The 16923-nt window shown below is 41.5% G+C and overlaps 1 protein-coding gene across 3 annotated transcripts in view; it reads right to left on the bottom strand.

Moving 5' to 3' along the window:
• fynb (FYN proto-oncogene, Src family tyrosine kinase b) overlaps positions 1–16923 on the bottom strand; it is a 76797-nt gene that overhangs the window by 49960 nt on the left and 9914 nt on the right. For all 3 annotated transcript variants that reach the window (XM_014967038.2, XM_014967036.2, XM_014967039.2), the window contains exon 2: positions 5738–5817. The gene's annotated coding sequence lies outside the window, so the exon portion shown is untranslated. The remainder of the gene's footprint in view (positions 1–5737; positions 5818–16923) is intronic.

Genomic DNA, 16923 nt, shown 5'->3' with positions numbered 1-16923 from the left:
AAGCAGCATGCACACAGAAATGTGAGCCTTTTCTTTTCTACACTCGTATGGAAATGTTACAGCCAAGCCAAACATGTTTGTTTTAATGTCCAAGTGAAAAACTGTGGTCTGAAATCCCTCCTGAGTGGATGAATTGTACATAATCTGTAATTAAAGTTTGGTGAGAAATAGTTTGTGGGGCTGCACAGACCGAAATGATCCGAGTTAAGTCTGGGCCTGAATCTCAGGGGTAACCAAGATGGAGTCTGGGGTGGGATGCCCGTCTCCTCCCCCCCCTACAGGCTACACACTGCGGCAACCTAAAGCAGCATTAAATCCTGCTGGGACGTTCATTAAGCTGCTGCTTTAGCCCCTGGGGACTGGAGGCGGCATATGGCTGCAGCCCCACCCCAATTAGAATTAAAGCCACAGTACCACTAAACCTCCAACATGTGGGGGGCTGATGGAGGCTGTGGCTGATTACCGACAGGCCGAAGTGCTCTCGTGTTGGTGCTTAACTGTGGTGAACCACTCTGCAGCCCTGTGTGGTGTAACTGGTAAATGAACCTTAATGACAAAGCAGAGCGTGAACAGAGACAGCTTGGACCAAAGCGTCTGCTGCATTCAGAAAGCTGAACCTCAGTCACAACATCTGCTCAGATGACCTTACTGTGACCCTGAAAGTTTAAGAGCTCTCCTTCAGTCAGGAGGTCTTTCCCTTCTTAAGGAAAGTTGGTTTTAAAATCGTGATGAAATAAATAACTGCTGCAAAAATGAACCCATAAGAATCATCAGAGGAAGCAGCAGAGAAATGATCAAACGCACTGACTGAACGGATCATGTGAGCTTCTCTACAGCGGCAGAGGTCAGTGTGAAAAGTGTCAGGTCTTAATTAGGGATGAAACTAACAATTATTTTAATAATTGATTACTCTGATGATTTAAAAAACATTCTTTCTGCCGATTCTTCATGTAACCACTTAAGATTTTTTTTTATACAATAGGTTTATGAAATCTCAGCTGTGTGTGGACAGTGTGTGTAGACGGTTTGAACACACACAGCATGCCCGAGTATGTGAGAGTTGTAAAGGCGATCCGATGTAGTCCAGGTTTCCCACAAACTGTGAAGTGACCCTTTTGTTTACTGGACATTAGAAATGGCAAACTTTGTTGTCATTAGCGACTGATGGTTAGCTAGTGTTGGTATTTCCATCCTGCTCATCATAAAACATTTGAATCTTATCGTCAGCATTTCTCTCTTCTCTAAAAATAGACGAGATCAATGATAAAAATCAAACCCATCATCTCATCAGAAACACCTCAAATTAACCCAACAGCACAGTAGTGGAGAAGTGAAGATGAGGACCAGGAGCTCCTCTGTATTCTGAAGCAGATGTCCACAACGTTATCGATGCGAAAGATCAGAAACTATAAGCAGCAGCAAACCGACAACAGAACAGCTGGAAAATCTCAGGAGGGAGTCGCCACCCAAACGGCGGCGTGTTCCCTGCTGATCTCAGAAGTTAGCATGGAAGATAACAGCAGCGATGCAAAGAGAACAAGGAGCGCCTCCACTTTACAAGGAAGCGCCTGCCGTCGCCTGCCTGTGTTAAAGGGAGGGCAGGTTGAGAGGGTAACACAGGAAGAGGTTAGGGAGCTGCACCATCTGCACAGTCACACACCAACATGAGCCTCACACGGCCACTTACAGCCTGGATGCTACCCAGAAACACAGGCGGAGCTCTGCAGCAGCCGGCTGTTTGTGAGCGTTAGCTGAACTCTAAACACTCTCAGTCCAACAGCAGTTAAATCAGCACCAGCAGATGACACACTCCACAAACATCCAACCTCAGCTGGCTGAGTGCTTTGCTTTCTGCAGGACAACCTTCCTGCGTTTCAGGCGATGCTGGGGATTCAAAGACACACCGCTGACCTGGGTGTGTTTCCCTCCTGACAGAGTCGGGAGTAAAAACAGGATCAAATCCTTCTCTGTGGTTGTGGAGGTTGAACTCAGGTGGAACCTTTCCTCTGCTGTGTTGGACAGAAACATAAAGGCTGTTGCTCCAAACAACTGAGTGAGGATCATAGGCTGCCTCGTCTCACATGGCTGTTAGTGTCTGCTTACAGCTGGACAGATGAGCGAGTTTCATCCTCAGGAACCTGAAGGTGTCAGGAAGCTGCACCAGCCCTGTGGAGCTCCACAAAACTTCCCCTGATATCTCGTCTGATTCCTTTTTCATTTTTCCATGATGTCACAAAAGGTGTAGCTTTAAAATACATCCAGCAGTGTGCCTCCACTGGCCTCAGCAGCTGGAAATGAGCCCACAGGCTGATGACATCATCGCCTGGCCTCTCCAGAGGCAGTGCTGTCCAAACCTTTAGCAGCTCGTTAAAGGAACACTAAAACGCAAAAATAATTTGATCATGTTTTCACTTGCGCAACAATAAAATAAACACAATATTTTAATGAAAGCTCATTATTAATAGAAAGTAGAGAATAAATTATTGCAGGTTCCAAAAAAAAAGGGCTTGCCTTGATAAAACAAAGGCGGACAGTTTCCTAATTTCTTGGATACAATGTCTGGTAATGTTTAGTCTATTCCCCAACTTGCTGTTTTTGCTATTTGCACCATTTTTACCTTTAGATTCTATTTATGGTGGTGGCAGAATTATTTTTCCCTCCTTCCTGCTCCTGTTTCTGGTTTGTCCAGCTTTCATATTAAATGCCTTCCCACTTCACAGATATCAGACATAACTGCACAATAAATTTTACAAACATGCATTTCAAAACAAAGGTGAAAATGACTGAGCTCGTTCAGTCTCTGTCTCTCCTTCGATAGTCGTAGTTAGCAAAGACAGAAATAATCTTTGTGACTTTGTTCCACCCAGAGCCAGCGTGCAGTGACAGCCATATAATGAGTCTGGAGGAACAGGAAGGTGTCAGCAGACAGATCATTTCAGTTCATGTTGGGGGGGAGAGAGACGGCAGCACATGAAAAAGCCATACTCTGTGACAGTTTAATGCTGCAGCGCTTAACAAGGTTCATTAGTGCTGCTCTTTCTGCATCTCGGTACCATGAGGCAAACTGGGTTACAACAACAGCGACACATGGGCCTGGAGCTGCTAACATCCAGCTAACGCTGAGCCAGTGTGTGTTGGTAGAATCACCAGGCCTGGGATGAAACCAGGATAATTACCTCTGCTGTCTGCTGATTTTCTCCTGCACGCAGCGGAAACTCTCAGAGACACCGAGAAGCGTCTGCGTCGTACAAGATGATTGGAATCTGTGACTCATTTGATGCTTCTCACCAGCTTTGCTACAATGCAGCCCACACATACATACACACACACACACACACACACACACACACACACTCACTCGCTCTCACACGCAGGCCCGGGTTCCCACAGAAGGGCTGCATTTGATGTGCTAATGCTGCAAAGCCCCGCCAGGCTTCTTCTGTCACACGTCTTTCCTTTTGCTGTGGCACGGCGGAGGCCGGCGCTCTGAAAAAGGCTGAATCACACCCAGAACGGTGACTGGCCCACACCGCACCGCAGCTCACCGACACACACCCACACAGACACACCGCATCATAATTACACCTTCTGAGAGTGGAAGACGGAGCTGGAACCCCTCCATCAAGTTACTCACACTCAGTTCTAATTCCTATCACCACGATGAATTGTCCCAGGAATTAATACAATAAATGATAATGTCATTGCTTTGAGACCATGCTCAATAATAGTAAATTAATTAATAACTATATTGTTATCATTAACTAAAAAATTGTCTGAGGTTTTTCGACTGTTTTAGGGTCATGTTGATGAGCTGAAACCAAAAATCACATTGGTTTTGCTCAATCAGGTCAACTTTCTGAACTATGGAGCAACATGAGCATCAAAATGCATGACTTGTTCTCACATCTGGAGAATCTGGGATCAATGATGAGCAGGAGGAGAGATTCTATCAGGACAGAAAAGAGACGGAGAATTTTGCACAACGAAGATGTAATGTTCAATTTGAATGTACTTACACATAACAGTGTTTATTATTCAATTTACAGAAATCCAAGTTTGTAACATTTAATTAATACATTCTGTTAGAAAATATTTTTTTTCTCCTAAAACCTTTTGTGGATGAGAAATATTAGCAGAAATGAATTGATGTCACAAAAATCTAATCCATTTAGTCAGATTTCTCCAAGTCAAATTAGAATAAAAACCTGATTGAGAAAAACGGATCATTTTTGGATTCAGTGGTGCAAAATAATCCTAATTCAGTTGAAAAAACAAAGACAGCTTCCAAAAAATATATTTTTGTAGCCCAGTGTTATTGGTCTTTGTTCTCTTAAAGACCAATACATTTTTGTAGAGAGCAGTTAACCAGAAGAGATTTTAAATATCCAAAATAAAATATAGCCAAAAATAAAATATAAAATGGAAAAAAAAATAAAAATCCCTACTTACAACCAAAATCATAAATAAAATGGATGATAATTTCTGTTTTGCATTAATAAATTATTCTTATTTTTTAGGATATGGCACCAGAACTGGCAACAGCCCAGAGACCCACCAGAGATCCGGCCCTGTTTGGACCTGACGTTTACAGAGCAGAGCAGAGTCAGGATCACATTCTGGTGTTCTACGTTGTGATTAGTATGGGTGGGAATTATCATACTGTTTAGAAATTTCTTGAGAATTCTGATGCATCATTGTTAATAAGGTTTAAAACCTTCTGAAACTATCTGTACTGTTAGTTTTACTACTTTCTCCATCTTTTGTTAAATGGGAGTAGCAATGAATATCTATATGTCTGAAGATATGATTAAATGACGTTATTGTGTGCAGTTTAGTGATACAAATCATACTTTATGTGACTAGTGTCCTAAAGAAAAGGAATGGAGTGTTTTTCAGGAGCAGTATTTGTGTGGCTATGATTGCTGCCATGCAGTCACAGTCACACAGGAAGAAAGATAGTTCTTATAACTTTTATTGTCATCACAACAGTACAATAAAATACTGTGACAAAGCTTTAAGTCCATGTCGCCCACCCCTGGTTATCAGTGTAGAATTACAGTAGCTCAATAGAATTCAAATAATGTCCAGATCAGAGGGAGCTTGTAATGTCCACACAGATTTCCAATAATTAAAGTCTGAACTTTGTGTTCCAAGCTCTGAGAACACACTACCCTGTTCCCTCAAAGAGATTTGGATCACTTTCCTCTCTGCCTCCGTTTATTCCTCAGACTGGATTTTATCTGGTGAGGAAGTCAGACTGGATGGGAGCTAAGGATGAGATCTAGACAACCTGTGGCAGAGGAGGGATGGAGCGCGCTGCTCTCTGCTGACCTCACATCAGGTCTCCGGGCAGCGGGACAGGTTGACCTTTACCAAAGGCAGCAGGAAAACATGGAGCTCCAGGTCACAAAGTAATACAGCCTGAGCTTTTAGCTGCTTGCATCTGCTGACCTATGAGTGGAACCCCGTGAAAGCCACTTCAGTAAGAGGAACGAACCTTTTGTGAAGCACAGCCTCCTCAAACACACTAATGTCCAACAAGTATGGAGGAAGCAGAAGGCCAACAATCTCTGACCTACATCCCTTTAAAAAAAATAACACAGACTCTCTCCAGAAGGAGCGGCGTGACCATCTGCTGCTGCTCGCCATATCAGTCACACTTCCACACAGACATGGCAACAAACATGTCTGGCTCTCTGGATGGTGTGTCTATATGCGTGTGTGTTACGAGTCATACCTCTGGTTTATGCGCCGTATCAGGATCTTTATTTCCTCCACATTGCTTTGTGCACCGCCAAAAAAAAAAACACACAGGCCCTGTGGAGCACAGAGGAGATCAATTATTCATCACTGCATTCAATGAAATATGAAAAATCATCCTGCTTGTGCCAGTGGCAGTCACTTGTCGCTTCTTTGTGAAAATGGAACTAATTTCTTTGTGCCCCAGAATGCTTTGGGAAGGCCGGGGCCTGTCGGAGCCGCTGCTCCAGCCTTGTATTGGTGGATTACAGAGTTTCCAGGTTACACAGGAGAAGACAGACATGGAAGCTCAGTGAAGGCAGATTAGAGCAGCTGGGATGAATAATCCCATCCACAGGGGAGAATAAAAAAAAATCCCACCAACATGGAAACATGTCAGCACCAATGAGGCTGCCGGATTTCATCTGGTAAACAACAGGTAGCAGCAGAGCATGCACCGGTTGCCAGCATGTTCAAACCTCGTCCAATATACGAAAAGATCAGTGCAACATGGTGAGCACCACGACAGCAGATTATTTATCACTGAAGAGGAGACAGAGAAGAGAGCATTTTGAAAAACAATACTAAAATTAATGCTTCTTTTCACAAACGTCCTACCTGGAGGTAGTGCCCGTTTCCCTGTCTGAGCCTAATGATGAATGTATTTTGAAGGACATGTCTTTTACAGACTTCATAATCTGTTTTATTTGTTTTTGGCTTCTTTATTTATTTTGGATATTTAAAATCTTTATCTTTTATCTTTTCACTTGAAGTAAAAGAAACGTTTCAGCAAAATAAAACCTTGTTTTAAGCCAATAATTATGTACCGTATTTTCTGCACTATAAGACGCACCTAAAAACCTTCAATTTCCTCAAAAGCCGACAGTGCGCCTTATAATCCGGTGCGCCTTATATATGGACCAATATTGAGCCACAACAGGTCCAGCAACGGACCTTACCACAGGGGCCGCGTTTCATTGGCTAATGCCCATTTTAGGTCACAGTGCAGCTACCACGTGCGTGACCGTCTCACAAACACAAGCTACAGTAGTAAACATATGCTAATGTACATTGTGGACCATCAAAACCATGAATGCCGACTTACCCAGCCTTGCAAGAACAATAGGCATCAGTGATCTTGTCCACAGCTATATTTATGCTGAGGGTGTGAGGATCTGCTGTTTTCCTCATCTATCGGTAGCTTTTAGCTGTGACGCGCACAATGTTGGAGGCATCCAGTGGCTCAAACACCTTGATGTCGTCCAAAAAAGATGACATGAACTTGTTGGTTCCCCTGTCCATTGTCGTGGCTGATATGTTGTGAAAATCCGGCAGAAATGCTACGCTAATTAACTCAGATCGAAATGAAAGACGTCATGTTTACACAGACATGCAGTAGGCTGCTTACGTAGTTGGTCCACTACGGTAAGCAGCCGCCAACTTCTTTTTCCCCGTAGAAGAAGTAGTGCGCGGTGCATGCTGGGATAGTTGTCAGAACACTGGTTTGTTAATAAAGTTTGATAATACATTTAAAGGGGGGGAGGGGCAGGGGAAGAGAGACAGAGACTGCAGCGGCAGCGTGTCGGTTGGTCTGTGTTACCCAGAAAGCAGTTGGGCATAATATCGCAACACCAACACCGTGAGTGAAACAACGACTGGGCCAGCCTACTATATAAAGTACTCGGGGACCATTTCTTTATTAATGTGGATGTGTAATAATAGAGTATGAAGCGTCTATTCTATGCGCCTTATAATGCGGTGCGCCTAATGTATGAAAAAAGTCCTAAAATAGGCCATTCATTGAAGGTGCGCCTTATAATCCGGTGCGCCTTATAGTGCGGAAAATACGGTAATATAAAAAGTAGTTCCACTGGCAGATCATTTCACTTATATCATCAGAAAAATGTTTTGATCAATATTGAAGAATTATGGACTTAAAACAACCTCCAATATGTTTTTGCAGTGTGGTTGGTTTGGCTGGCGCCTCTATCCTGGCCTCATCCGTAAAAAAAGACATTGTGTCAAAAGTCTCGTGGTTCATTCAGGTACAACGTTGCAACCTTCTGTTGTGCTGCTACGTCGTTCTACATGGTCAGAGGAGTTTTAGTTTTTCTGACATTAGTTTGATCTGACCCGTGACCATTAGGGAAATTTACTGGGACGCACTTCTGGGAGGAAGTTCAGTGTTTTGCACAATCCTTTGAGTGATAAAGAAACTGAAACTGCACTTAGTGATGCAGTTTTGATGCATTTTGAGCTTCAAATGAGCTATTCCGGTCCAGCAGGATCCCTGACTGCTTTCACAAACTCCCTGGAACAAAACGGCAGAAAAAAAAAGAAGGAAATTTATGATGTGCACACATTGGAAACTTTTGTTAAGAAGATAAATAAAGTTTTCAGCTGCTGCCAGCTGACAGCGGAGTGGGCACAGTGAAGACATTGTATGGCAGGAGGGCCAGGGTCAACTGCACAGCCTGCCACCCAGCTGACCTTTATTTACAAAAGATGCGCTGTCACTGCTGCCAAATATGCTCAAAATCATTAGCCACTGATTTGACTTTAAAGCTCAGCGTTGCTAATCTAATTTAATCTGCCTCTGTAGATTCACCGTTAGCCGGAGCAGAGCATTAATGGAGGCGAGATTACGAGCAGGCTTTGCTGTAAAGCAGCAGCAGACACCTGCACAGAGAGCTGCTGCTGGTTTGTTTTTGTAAGGGTCTTTCACATGAGCTCTTCCCGTTTCTGGCTGAATGATGCAGAAGCATACAAGAAAGGCCAGAGGAACTCTCTTACATGAGCAAGAGAAAACACAGAAATAATGAGGACAACAGGATGAGGTGGTGTGAATTTGGTTTGACAAGTTTCCTCTCCAGACTGTGGTGAGGCGTTCTCACATATAGGAACGGCATCAGACATGTGGACTGCAGAGTGACAAAGTGCCACAGCAGCCATCTGAAAGCTTTCCAGACTTTACAAAATAAAATATGAAAGGTGTGGCGTACATCAACCTGATAATTGCTTTCCTACGCAATTCCACTCGAATCTCATCTCCCTTCAGTTTACCATCTGGGCTTTCTTCCATTGACATGGATTTCTACTATAGATTTACTGTTTTACAAGGCCACTCAGCGAACAGAAGGAGAAGTTGTGATCGATGATGCTGATTTTTAGAATTGTAGCCTGCCTGTAGTTTTAGCAACAGCAGCAGTGGAAGTGACCAAAGCCGTTAAGTCCATGTTGGTCAAGCTTATAGATATTGAATTAACAATAACAACTGCTTCGTTCAGCTCTGCACTTTTCACAGTGGAGACTGATTGTTGACATCTCAGGCCATTTCTTGCCACAATGAGCTGTTTTTTTACCAGGCTATGCGTATATTTGTAGTCAGTCTAAGGGCTCAAAAGATGAAAGGCAACAGTTAGTGAACACTTCACCCCCCTGACAAAGCATGGCAGGGGCAGCTTCAGGCTGTGGGGTGGCTTTTCTTTAGCAGGGATACTGGTCTGAGCTAGAAACAGGTGAGTCCTGGAAGAAAATCTGTGAGAGGCAGGAAAATATTTGAGATTGCAGCGGAGGTTCACCTTCCAGTGGGGAGCATTTTCAAATGGCCTAGTTAAAGTCCACACCCAAATCCAATTAGAGGGCCTGAATAAAAATATAATAGCCTCATAAAAATAACAATAAAAAAGATAATCATCATCTGTTTCCTCTCACTTCACAATCATGCACTGAAGTTGAACATTTGGATACTGTTCTTATTCAGAGGCTTTTAGCTTCAGTGACTGAAGTCTTCATTAGCATTAGAAAAGCTTCGCTGTTATTTGTCTGCTTCAGGCCTGTGTTCTCACTGTGTCAGTCCGGACAGACATGGTGAGGGGCCACTGCGCTGACTCCTTTCAGAAGCAGACTCCTCTGGTTAAACATAAAGGCAGAGCAGCTGCGGGGGGAAGAGGAGGGGGCTGAGGTTTATAGTTCTTCAGCCTCAGAGCCGTCACAAGGCAGTCCACACCACAACAAGCCGTCTCATTCTGCCCTGCTGCAGATCCAGTCAGATGTGTGGGCTGCTCAAGTGGCTGAACACAGCAGGACTAAGAGAAAAGAGCCCAGACTCTAGATGTCGAGGGGCCAACAGATTCCAACCATTTTCATTTTATAAAGACACCATGTAGTAAAAGAATGTTAATGACGGTTAGATACATTTGATGGATGAAAGATGGAGTACCTGGTCATTTCTGTGTTAAAAAATTACGTTTATCAAAAACTTTTTTTTTTCCTGGCAAAACATCGAGTCAGCAAGCCAAACTTTATTGGATTGGGGGTTTCTAACAAACAGAAAGATTAAAATGACTTAGTCACTGATTTTTTTATCCAGGTTGGACATCTGGCATTCTGAACTGTGTGGTAGATGGCTGTTTGCTACAACCTTGGTTTGTTTAACCATTCCAAAACCAGCGTTTGAGAAGTAGTTCAAAGCTTTTCAGATGGAGCCAATGTTCCAGAGAAACGAAACAGTCATCTGAATTCCTGGAGGCAGAATTAACAGGGAAACATTTCAGTCACAAGATGAGCTGGAACTTCTGCATTTCTGTAATCTGACGGAAAAGTGAGTCACTAATAACTGAATAAGCTCTTGGTAAAACACATGCTTATCAAGCACTGGTGCAACATTTCTTTATAATATGTGAGCACACTGAATCTTTTTATGTGGAAACAATAACCTAAAACTTTAATATGACAGTTCAGCATTCAACCAACTCTGTAGCCAGTCTGTCAGACAACAGCAGCATAGAAACCCATATGAAAATTTGAGATCGCCATCTGATATTAATAGTGCTGCTCTGGCTGATAAAATGTATATACCAATATTACATGTTTATTTCAGTTCCTCCAGGATGTTACAATGTTTTTTGGGACTTCTGTGGCCTAAAATGACTGATTCTGTAGCACCTTTTCATAAAGTTGTTGTCAAAGTTGTGAATGTTTTAAGCTTTATTTTTCACAACATGGTCCAACAAAAAATATTAAAGTGTTGCACATGTTCTTCCCAGAAAGACACAATTTCAATAATTGTTAATATTTAAAATGTAAATGACATTTTCTAGCATCTTTCATAGCAGCTTCAATAAAAGGAAGAATTCCATATTAAGGTTAATATGAACTGTATGCGCAGTGTAAGCAAATCCTACAGAACAGTTTTATTTATCGGATAATTACAAACATGTAAAAAAATAGATAATATCTGCAGATATTAGCTTTTTTTGTGCTGATTTTCATCCCTTTTTTAAGAGCTCTAATCCTCCGTCCCACTGGACATCCTGTGGGTCCAGACTCCAGGTTTATATTGAGAATGTAATGCAGAAAAACAGTTGACGAATTAGCCAAACAACAGAAAATCACACTAGGAAAGTAGATTCTGAGATGGTTTGACGACTGAAAAAACTACATGTGTTCAGGCACAGCTGCCTCCCGTCTCTTTTCACTTTCTGTGTTTCCCCGTCTCGTTTCCTCTCAGGTCCTTCAGTGAACCAAAGCAGGAAACGATGAAACTCGCAGGAAATCTAGAAGTCACCATCACTTTTTCGACCTACAAAAATGAAACACTAGCTGCTCTCTTGTGAGGGTTCTGGCTGATTTTGAGGTTTCCCTGCTGGGAAATGAACCCCAGTCTGCAGGCTGATCAGTTAAACATCCAGGTTAGTCTCTGAAGAACAAGTCGGGCCACTTCAACACCAGCTAGATGTGAAAGACATCCAGGCTGCAGCACTCCCATGGATTTCCAGTAACCCTGCAGACTGTGTGCTGGAAGAGGCGTGTTCGAATAATCAGCATCTTTATATCTTTCTCTAAAACTGGGACGCAGCGTGAAGCTATTACATGGTCCCGTGAACCCAGATCAGCTGTGATTTGATTGACACATCACCCGCTCCTCAGGGCGCCCAACTCTGAGTGGAATACTGAGTAGCAGCGGCTGCTCAGCAGCGGATTAATCCTCACTACACTGGGAGGGATTTGCAAGTCGATTAAAGGAAGGCCTTGCTCCGGATCAGGAGTTCAGATCCAGAATTCCCAACGTCTTTGGTTATATAACCCCCTGTCCCTTTGGTTGAGCGCTTTTATGTAATGATGACTTCTTTATAGTTCATACAAATATTTGTCATCTAAGGCCTGGATCAGACCAGTGACAGTGGTGTCATCTGCAAACTTCAGGAGTTTCACAGACGAGTGAGGACAGAAGACACCACTAGGGGGCGCTGGTTCTGATAGTTGTTGTGAGGAGTGTACAATAGAACTGGTCAACTCCAAAGTTGTTAGACACATGAATGTTTATATCTTCTAATAAGGGGTGATGTTAACCAAATGTTTTCCATCTTTGAGTGGAAAACAATGACGAAAAAATCTTTCATCATTCTCAAAATGAAGGCTGTCATTCATTTTGAGTACGAGATTAGAATTCACACCCCTGACCACTTTGTACTAATCTGGTAAAAACCAGCTGCGTGTTCTAAACTTTGCTTCGTACAGACGGTCTGGGCTCTACACTATTGAGAAACAACGGCTTGCTGGAAGCATGGACTCTGTTGAAGTTTGAAACTTTATGCAATTGTTAATGAATATCCATGACGTATGTAATTCACCAGTTTGATGTTATGAAGTTTATTAGAAATTCCCTGCACTGAATGGAGATGAGAATTGAGCAGAATTGTGTAGGAAGGCTAATGGCTTTGGTGCAGACATTTTAAACTTTTTTCAAAGTGCACATGTAATTAAATCGAACAAAATAAGATTCCCACAAGTGCTTGCAGAATCAGTAATTGCCTTGTTCTGAAAGTGTTCCGATCACTTCAATTGAAAAATTGTTCCCCGATTTCAAAACTTTCTATGAAGTGGTGGTTGTAACTCCACGCTCCATCAAACCCCCATGAGAAGTCATCTGTAAGTTTGAACTGTTCATAATTTAATTTCAATTGTTTATTTTCATTATCTATATGAGGTTATTGAGGCCACAGTCAGTGGTGTTTTGCACTGCGGAAGAAAAGTTACATGGAGCCTACAGTATTCATCTGACTGATGTATGATGGATTCTCTGTTCAGCGTCTTCAGATTGAATATGAATTAAGATGAATGAAAATTAAATATTGTTGAATATGTAATTATTATTAAAAAAAAAAGATTAAGATGGGATACTTTGGATCCTATCAGTCAAAACGTCAGACAATGAAAAAGTCTGGAGCAACATTTACTTCAAATAGAGATTTTGTAAATTCTAACATTTCAAACTTCATTCAATACAATTTTAGCCCAGATGTAATAAATTGAAATGGTCCATTTTGACTAGTTTCTGCAGTCTGTGAAAAACATTGATGAAAAATGTTTGGGTACAATAAGACATCAGTGAAAACAATAACCTAAAGCTTTAATATGATGGCTCAGCATTTTGTAGCCAAGCAACATTACAACGGGGGGAAAAATCATGTATTCATACCAAATAATAATGACTACATTAACTCCTCTTATAGCTGCTGGGTTGTCATTTGGGCACATAAATAGACCTTTGAGCCGCTGTGGTAATTCTTTTGACCAAACAGAAGCAGCTCGGTTTCACATCGGTGTGTTAAAATCCACACTTCCTCTGATCTCTAGAGTGCTCTGAGAATGAGAGCCGCTTGGGACCAAACCAAGTGTGTGTTCAGTCCTCCATGAATCTGTGTGTGATCAAGGGAAGTCTGTACAGTCGGTCAGGGAGGATGGCCCAGAAAACTTCTGGAACCAAGCAAACACTGGAAAAAAAAAGACATCTCTCAGCAGTTCAAAAAAAGTTAAGATTTAAACAATCTGTACTCAGCTAATGATCAGTACTCTTAAAGTTGAAGGTGCATCGATTGCAGTTTTCTGGACAATCACCAATCTTAAAAAAAAAAACACCTGCTGATTCCAATTTGGGCTGACAGTTTTTTTTTTTTTTTTAATAAAAAAAAAAAAAATCTGGCCAAATTAATCAACCGGATTATCAATCGGTGCATCCCGACTTAAAATATTACCGTCATGTCTTTTCTAATTGATTAATTAGCTAGTTTCACTTTGAATACTCAAAACGAGAGCATTTAGACACTTGGCCTTCACCAGTGCATTAGGACTGCCATCCTGAGCTTTGATTTTCTTCGTCTGCATCTTAAATCCAAGTTGAGCAATGCAGAGAAAAGAGGCTGCAGTCAAAGTGAGGAGCTGAGAACACACAGACCACGAGGCGGGACGCTGCAGAGGGAGCCGGCTGTGACATGCTGCTGAGACGAGGCTCATTTCAGAGGTGAGACGCTGGTTAAAGCCTCGCTCTGCTCAAGCTACAGCTCAACATGCATCCATAAGATTACAGGAAGCACATTGGCTTGTCTGTCACATCCAGGCGTTGTTCAGTCAGACTGCAGCGCTCGTCACTCCCCCTCACACAGTTAATCGCTGGTGAAATAAAAACAACCTCACAGCAGGTTAATTATGGATGAAATCTCTCTGAGCGATAAACATGCACGCATAAAGCACTGTTGTTTTCCCCTCCAAACCCAAACAGCAGCCATCAGCCCGCCTCCCACAGGATAAACATATCATCAATAAGTAATGAAACAGCCAGATGTACGGTATAACCCACCTGTTTGAGCAAACACAAGAAAACTGCAAAACACAGACATCAGGGAGGTTACCATGTGCTGCTGGAGAGATGGATTATAAATCTAAAACCCAGACATCAGCTGACCCATAACTGCCCTTTGACCCATCAACAGCTTGACCTCATAGCAGTTAATAATAAATGATTTAAAACACTTCCAGGAAGACTGACTGAGATTCTTTGAGGGTTGTAGTCAAGTGGAAAGCTATGACAGCCATGTGTGGGCCTGGCATTATTACATTTAAACATGCTTCAATTTCTCATTGCTTGCATTGGAGTTTGGCTTATTAGTTTCCATAAACATGAGCATGAATGTCACCTAAATGTTATTTTTGGATGATTTACTTGAGTTGTTCTTTTAGGGTGGGATGAACACGTGACATCATTTTAAAAGAGTCACAGTTTTAAAAGTCATGGTGCTCAACTTCAAGGAGTGCCACAGTCACTGCGTTTCTAAAGCACAGTTAGCCTGCACTAGATTAGCTAGTCAAGGCTTCTTTGGGTGTTCTTACTTCCAGTTGTGTTCTCACTAAAACCAGGAAGATAGAGAACATCCAGTGCCAATGCAGCAACTCAACCACGAAAACTTAGAAATTATAAAACAATTAAGCTCCTCCCCCTGCCGTCTGGATAAATGAGTACTGAAGATTTACAGGTCAATCTCACCTGTGGTGGCGCTGCACCAAGAACCACTAAAGATAATGACACAAAAGTGTCTCTGAAGAAGACACTGACCACAGCTTCCTTCTTCAGACAATGTAAACTAAAATGGAGTGTCAGACTTTAGTAGTTGTAAGATTTCTCTTTGGCATAAGACCATGGAGCCATTTCTCCCGTTAGCACATTTGTTTTGGCTATATTTACCCAGAATCCCCGGTGCCATAGTCCACTTTCTGCTTTTGGAGCGGCCTCTGGTCTGCATGGCGTCATGCATTCCAACCAAACCAGAGTTCAACCATATCAGATTTTGATCAACCATTCACATTCCAAAACCAACTGGAGTTTCTAGGTAAACAAACTAGAGTTTAATTGGAGCGGACTAAATAGATGGCTGGTGTGAATGTGAATGGATGACCTCTATTTTACCTTTTACCCCACCAGAAGAACAGGTTCAGGTTCGACACAGAGTCACCTAGTAGACTAATTGCCTGAGAAATACACCAGTCAAAGTTGTGTTATAATTTTTTTCAACATAAATATGCACTATGGGTTTTTACCTCTATTTTTATCAGGCTGCTACAGTGTAACATTTAAAAAAATATTTAAACAATCTTTTTTATGTCTGCTAAAATGTACTTAACGCAAGCAAAGAAATGTGTGCCGCAAAGCCCCCAATCAACTGTACTTACAGTTTATAAACCAAGACAGAGGTTTCACCTGCAGTTCAAACATCTAATTATATCTCAGTCCAGTTCAGATGCTGAGAAGAAGCAACTACAGCTGCAGCTAATTATCACAAGTGAGCTCTTGAACAAGTAAAATGTCTAAGCTTCTGGTAGGTTAATCCAAAACACCTGAGTTAAATGTTGGGTCAACGTGAATGTGTTTTAATGTAAAACTCTGTATGCAACATCATGTGGCATTCAAAGGAAATGAGAAAGGAGAAGTGTTGAGCTTGATTAATCCGTAGGAGCCACTTCCAGGTCCAGTCATCTGTTCAAATAGCTTCACACAAATATAAATGCAATGGGAATGTCCAGCCATCACATGCTCTCTGGTGTCTCACTGTTCTTAGGAGCAAATGCTAGGTGCTCCTAAATGTTTGACCTTAACATTGCAGTTTTAAGTGTTCTCATTAAAAACTACAACAACAAAAAAACTGGTTAAAGGCAATATTGACGTATAAATAGCTAAACAACTACCTAGTAAACAAAAGGTTGTTAATCTGAGGCAGAATTGTAGAAAGAAGGTAACTGACTGAAAAAGTGTTTTGAGCCAATCTGCTGAAATTTAAACTGAAAAACCTCTCCAGATTAATAAATGAAATAAAACAATGAGATAAATTATGAGTGAAAATATTATAAGGATTATGGACATCTCAAATCGAACATTTCATTATGCTTAAGCCTTTTTGTTTTTTTATAAAAATGCCTTCAGATTGTCTATTTTTTGGATTAACTGGTTAATAATTGGACAGCAAAAGGTGTTTCATTGGAAGATTTTTGTTTAATTTTGTTTTTTTATACAAAATTTTAATCATGTGAAGTTAAATCTTCCACTCAAAGAGTTCTGGGTAGAACATATTAATTTAATTACTGCTCTGCACATTACCTTTTTAGAGTCTGTACACTCCCGTTAACAATTCATAAATTATTAAATTAGTTGACAGTTATTTCAAAAATTGATTCAGGCCTAGTTACAGTCAAAGATCGTAGGTTTTTACTCCAGAATACTGAAGAGCGGACGGCAAAAAGATAGAAATGTGAGACAATGCCAGTGATGCTGATTGTAGTCTAATTTTTCTTCCTATACTTCAATGCTAATCAACCTCTAACGCAGTGGTCCCCAACCTTTTTATTACCACG

The sequence above is a fragment of the Poecilia mexicana genome, unplaced genomic scaffold (genome assembly GCF_051168715.1).
Source record: "Poecilia mexicana isolate PSO_F unplaced genomic scaffold, ASM5116871v1 scaffold_21, whole genome shotgun sequence".
NCBI lineage: Eukaryota > Metazoa > Chordata > Actinopteri > Cyprinodontiformes > Poeciliidae > Poecilia > Poecilia mexicana.
The sequence above is the reverse complement of the archived record's forward strand: the minus strand, read 5'-3'. Positions and strand labels throughout refer to the sequence as shown.